Raw genomic sequence first — 6,000 nt, 5'->3', positions numbered from 1 at the left:
GTGTATTTGGGGGTTTGGGGGGTGTATTTGGGGGTTTGGGGGGTGTATTTGGGGGTTTGGGGGGTGTATTTGGGGGTTTGGGGGTGTATTTGGGGGTTTGGGGGTGTATTTGGGGGTTTGGGGGGTGTGTTTGGGGGTTTGGGGGGTATTTGGACTATTTCACTGTCGCAGCTTCTCCACAGCCGCGGGCCCGAGGCCTGACTGACGCGCGCTCCCGGCTGAGGCGCGCTCCCGCTCCGGGCTGAGGCGCGCTCCCGGCTGAGGCGCGCTCCCGCTCCGGGCTGAGGCGCGCTCCCGGCTGAGGCGCGCACCCGCTCCGGGTGACGGTTGGGAGGCGGCGGCGCGGCCGGAGGTGAGTGAAAAAAATCAACAAAGAACCGGAGCCCCCGACCCCCCCCCCCCCCGGAGCCCCCCCCCCCCCGGAACCCCGACCCCCCCCCCCCCCCGGAACCCCGACCCCCCCCCCCCCCCCGGAACCCCGACCCCCCCCCCCCCCCCCGGAACCCCGACCCCCCCCCCCCCCCCCCCCGGAACCCCGACCCCCCCCCCCCCCCGGAACCCCCGACCCCCCCCCCCCCCGGAACCCCGACCCCCCCCCCCCCGGAACCCCGACCCCCCCCCCCCCCGGAACCCCGACCCCCCCCCCCCCGACCCCCCCCCCCCCCCCCCCCCCCCCCCCCCCCCCCGGAACCCCGACCCCCCCCCCCGGAACCCCGACCCCCCCCCCGGAACCCCGACCCCCCCCCCCCCCCCGGAACCCCGACCCCCCCCCCCCCCGGAACCCCGACCCCCCCCCCCCCCGGAACCCCGACCCCCCCCCCGGAACCCCGACCCCCCCCCCCGGAACCCCGACCCCCCCCCCCCCGGAACCCCGACCCCCCCCCCCCGAACCCCGACCCCCCCCCCCCCCGGAACCCCGACCCCCCCCCCCCCCGGAACCCCGACCCCCCCCCCCCCCCGGAACCCCGACCCCCCCCCCCCCCCCGGAACCCCGACCCCCCCCCCCCCCCCGGAACCCCGACCCCCCCCCCCCCCCGGAACCCCGACCCCCCCCCCCGGAACCCCGACCCCCCGGAACCCCGACCCCCGGAACCCCGACCCCCCCCCCCGGAACCCCGACCCCCCCCCACGACCTGAAACCCCAATAATCCACCCCCACCAACACCCCTCCCCAAAACCCAAGCCTACCCCCATACCAACCCCCTCCCTCGGATGGGTTCCATCCCTCCCAAACCGAAGCCCTCCCCCCTCCATACCCACCAACCACCCCCCCCCCCCATGATGATGCTTTTGGGGTGATAATGGTCATTTTGGGGTGATAATGGTGATTTTGGGGTGATAATGGTGATTTTGGGGTGATAATGGTGATTTTGGGGTGATAATAGTGATAATGGTGATTTTGGGGTGATAATGGTGATTTTGGGGTGATAATGGTGATTTTGGGAGTGATAATGGTGATTCTGGAACAAATGTTGTTGGGGAAGCAAGTCAACCTGGGGCAGATCACACATCCAGCAAAATTAAACATTGCCTGTTTCATCCACCTATTTACCAGACCACCTATCTATGTTGCCTTTGCAAAAAATACCAATGGCTCAGAGAGCCACTGAGATAGAACATAGAACATTACAGCGCAGTACAGGCCCTTCAGCCCTCGATGTTGCGCCGACCTGTGAAACCACTCTAAAGCCCATTTACACTATTCCCTTATCCATATGTCTATCCAATGACCATTTGAATACCCTTGGTGTTGGCGAGTCCACTACTGTTGCAGGCAGGGCATTCCACACCCTTACTACTCTCTTGAGTAAAGAACCTATCTCTGACGTCTGTCTTATATCTATCTCCCCTCAATTTTTTTTTTTTTATTTTTAAGCTATGTCCCCTCGTGCTAGACATCACCATCATGGAAAAAGGCTCTCGCTGTCCACCCTATTCAATCCTCTGATCATCTTGTATGCCTCAATTAAGTCACCTCTTAACCTTCTCTCTAATGAAAACAGCCTCAAGTCCCTCAGCCTTTCCTCATAAGATCTTCCCTCCATACCAGACAACATTCTGGTAAATCTCCTCTGCACCCTTTCCAATGCTTCCACTTCCTTCCTATAATGCGGTGACCAGAATTGTACGCAATACTCTAAATGCGGCCGCACCAGAGTTTTGTACAGCTGCAACATGACCTCATGGCTCTGAATCTTAATCCCTCTACCAATAAAAGCTAACACACCGTACGGCTTCTTAACAACCCTCTCAACCTGAGTGGCAACTTTCAGGGATCTATGTACATGGACACCGAGATCTCTCTGCTCATCCACACTGCCAAGAATCTTACCATTAGCCCAGTACTCAGTCTTCCTGTTATTCCTTCCAAAATGAATCACCTCACACTTTTCTGCATTAAACTCCATTTGCCACCTCTCAGCCCAGCGCTGCAGCTTATCTATGTCCCTCCGTAACTTGTAACACCCTTCCGCACTGTCCACAACTCCACCGACTTTAGTGTCATCTGCAAATTTACTCACCCATCCTCCTCCTCCAGGTCATTTATAAAAAATGACAAACAGCAGTAGCCCAAACTTGATCCTTGTGGTACACACACTATAACTGGACTCCAGTCTGAACACTTCCCATCAACCAACCACCCTTTGTCTTCTTCTAGCTAGCCAATTTCTGATCCAAACTGCTAAATCTCCCTGAATCCCATGCTTCCGTATTTTCTGCAGTAGCCTACCGTGGGGAACCTTATCAAACGCTTTACTGAAATCCATATACACCACATCAACTTCTTTACCCTCATCCACCTGTTTGGTCACCTTCTCAAAGAACTCAATAAGGTTTGTGATGCACGACCTACTCTTCACGAAACCGTGTTGACTATGTCTAATCAAATTATTCCTTTCCAGATGATTATACATCCTATCTCTTATAAACCTTTCCAAGATTTTGCCCACAACAGAAGTAAGGCTCACTGGTCTATAGTTACCGGAATTGTCTGACACTGGAAGTTCTGAGTAGCAAAGGGGACCGTGGCATGTTTGTCCATAGATCTCTGAAAGCAGAAGGGCAGGTTAATAGGGTAGTGAAAAAGGCATATGGGACACGCACTGTCATCAATCTGGGCAGAGAATTCAAAAGCAGGGAGGTCATGTTGGAGTTGTATAGAACATTGGTGAGGCCACAGCTGGAGCACTGTGTGCAATTCTGGTCGCCACATTATAGGAAGGATGTGATTGCACTGGAGGGGGTGCAGAGGAGATTCACCAGGATGTTGCCTGGGGTGGAACATTTATGTTATGAAGAGAGGTTGAGGGAAGCACGGTGGCGCAGTAGTTAGCACGGCTGTCTCACGGCGCCAAGGTCCCAGGTTCGATCCCGGCTCTGGGTCACTGTCCGTGTGGAGTTTGCACATTCGCCCTGTTTTTGCGTGAGTTTCACCCCCCCCACAACCCAGAGATGTGCAGGGTAGGTGGATTGGCCATTCTAAATTGCCCCCTAATTGGAAAAAATGAATTGGGTTCTCTAAATTTTTTTTTTAAATGAAGAGAGGTTTGTTAGGCTTGGGTTTTTGTTGGAGCAGAGAAGACTGAGGGGTGACCTGATTGAGGTGTACAAGATTATGAGGGGCATGGACAGAGTGGATAGGGAGCAGCTGTTCCCCTTAGTTGAGGGGCTGGTTTAGCACACTGGGCTAAATCGCTGGCTTTTAAAGCAGACCAAGGCAGGCCAGCAGCACTGTTCAATTCCCATACCAGCCTCCCCGAACAGGTGCCGGAATGTGGCGACTAGACGCTTTTCACAGTAACTTCATTTGAAGCCTACTCGTGACAATAAGCGATTTTCAAGGGTCGGTTACGAGAGGACACAAGTTTAAGGTGAGGAGCAGGAGGTTTGGGGGGGGATTTGAGGGAAAACTTTTTTACCCAGAGGGTGGTGAGGGTCTGGAACGTGCTGCCTGGGAGGGGGGTGAGGGTCTGGAACGTGCTGCCTGGGAGGGTGGTGAGGGTCTGGAACGTGCTGCCTGGGAGGGGGGGTACAGGCGGGTCTGGAACGTGCTGCCTGGGAGGGGGGTGAGGGTCTGGAACGTGCTGCCTGGGAGGGGGGGTGAGGGTCTGGAATGCGCTGCCTGGGAGGGGGGTACAGGCGGGTTGCCTCACATCCTTTAAAAAGGTACCTGGATGAGTACTTGGCTCGTCAGAACATTCAAGGCTATGGGACAGGGGCTGGCCAATGGGATTAGGTACAGGTCAGCTGTTTTTCATGCGTTGGTGCAGACTCGATGGGCCGAAGGGCCTCTTCTGTGCGGTATTATTCTGTGAGGTGATGGCATAATGTCTCTTTGCAATACAGTAAGATTTCGCTTAAAGTTGTCATTGTGTGTTCCTTAAAATCACAACTTACAAATTTAAACAAAATCATAGGTGCCCATAGGATTCAATGTTAAAACTGGAGTCAGGTTCTTTTAGTTCGGTGGACATTTCTCACCTGGAAAGGGAAGTGTGCAAGCTGAAATACTGTTGTGTCCATGGAGGAGTCCATTGAAACTTGGATATGGTCGACCGGAGTGATGTGGGTTTGGAGGCTCGCCCTCCCCTGACCAAGTTAGTCTCATGGACTGTTAGGGGACTGAATTGGCTGATCAGGAGGTCCCATGTTTTCACTCAAAGAACAAAGAAATGTACAGCACAGGAACAGGCCCTTCGGCCCTCCAAGCCCGTGCCGACCATACTGCCCGACTAAACTACAATCTTCTACACTTCCTGGGTCCGTATCCTTCTATTCCCATCCTATTCATATATTTGTCAAGATGCCCCTTAAATGTCCCTATCGTCCCTGCTTCCACTACCTCCTCCGGTAGTGAGTTCCAGGCACCCACTACCCTCTGTGTAAAAAAACTTGCCTCGTACATCTACTCTAAACCTTGCCCCTCTCACCTTAAACCTATGCCCCCTAGTAATTGACCCCTCTACCCTGGGGAAAAGCCTCTGACTATCCACTCTGTCTATGCCCCTCATAATTTTGTATACCTCTATCAGGTCGCCCCTCAACCTCCTTCGTTCCAGTGAGAACAAACCGAGTTTATTCAATCGCTCCTCATAGCTTATGCCCTCCATACCAGGCAACATTCTGGTAAATCTCTTCTGCACCCTCTCTAAAGCCTCCACATCCTTCTGGTAGTGTGGCGACCAGAATTGAACACTAAACTCCAAGTGTGGCCTAACTAAGGTTCTATACAGCTGCAACATGACTTGCCAATTCTTATACTCAATGCCCCGGCCAATGAAGGCAAGCATGCCGTATGCCTTCTTGACTACCTTCTCCACCTGTGTTGCCCCTTTCAATGACCTGTGGACCTGTACTCCTAGATCTCTTTGACTTTCAATACTCTTGAGGGTTCTACCATTCACTGTATATTCCCTACCTGCATTAGCCCTTCCAAAATGCATTACCTCACTCATTTAAGGAGTTTGAAGGCAGATATGATTTTTATGCAGGAAACGCACCCGAGGGTGACAGATCACACGAGGTTGAGGAATGGTTAAGTTGGATTGGATTTTATTTATTTTCACGTGTACCGAGGTATAATGAAAAGTATTTTTCTGCGAGCAGCTCCGCAGATCATTAAGTACATGTTGTGCAGTCACAATGTTGGGGATTAACTACTGGCCACCCAACAGCCAGCTGGAGATAGAGGAGCAGATAGGTAGACAAATTTTGGAAAGGAGTAAAAGCGACAGGGTTGTTGTGATGGGAGACTTTAACTTCCCCAATATTGGCTGGAACTCACTTAGTGCTAGGGACTTGGACGGGCAGAGTTTGTAAGGAGCATCCAGGAGGGCTTCTTAAAACAATATGTAGATAGTCCAACGAGGGAAGGGGCTGTACTGGACCTGGTATTGAGGAATGAGCCCGGCCAGGTGGTAGATGTTTCAGTAGGGGAGCATTTCGGGAACAGTGACCGCAATTCAGTAAGTTTTAAAGTGCTGGTGGACAAGGATAAGA

The 6,000-nt window shown here is 53.8% G+C and overlaps 1 protein-coding gene across 3 annotated transcripts in view; it reads left to right on the top strand.

Annotated features, from left to right (window-relative positions):
- Window positions 1-283: 283 nt before the first annotated feature.
- The window catches only part of tmem39b (transmembrane protein 39B), a 135,267-nt gene continuing 129,550 nt past the window's right edge, over window positions 284-6,000 (top strand). For all 3 annotated transcript variants that reach the window (XM_072487832.1, XM_072487827.1, XM_072487831.1), the window contains exon 1: window positions 284-352. The gene's annotated coding sequence lies outside the window, so the exon portion shown is untranslated. The remainder of the gene's footprint in view (window positions 353-6,000) is intronic.

The sequence above is a fragment of the Scyliorhinus torazame genome, chromosome 22 (assembly GCF_047496885.1).
Source record: "Scyliorhinus torazame isolate Kashiwa2021f chromosome 22, sScyTor2.1, whole genome shotgun sequence".
NCBI classification, from domain to species: domain Eukaryota; kingdom Metazoa; phylum Chordata; class Chondrichthyes; order Carcharhiniformes; family Scyliorhinidae; genus Scyliorhinus; species Scyliorhinus torazame.
The sequence above is the reverse complement of the archived record's forward strand: the minus strand, read 5'-3'. Positions and strand labels throughout refer to the sequence as shown.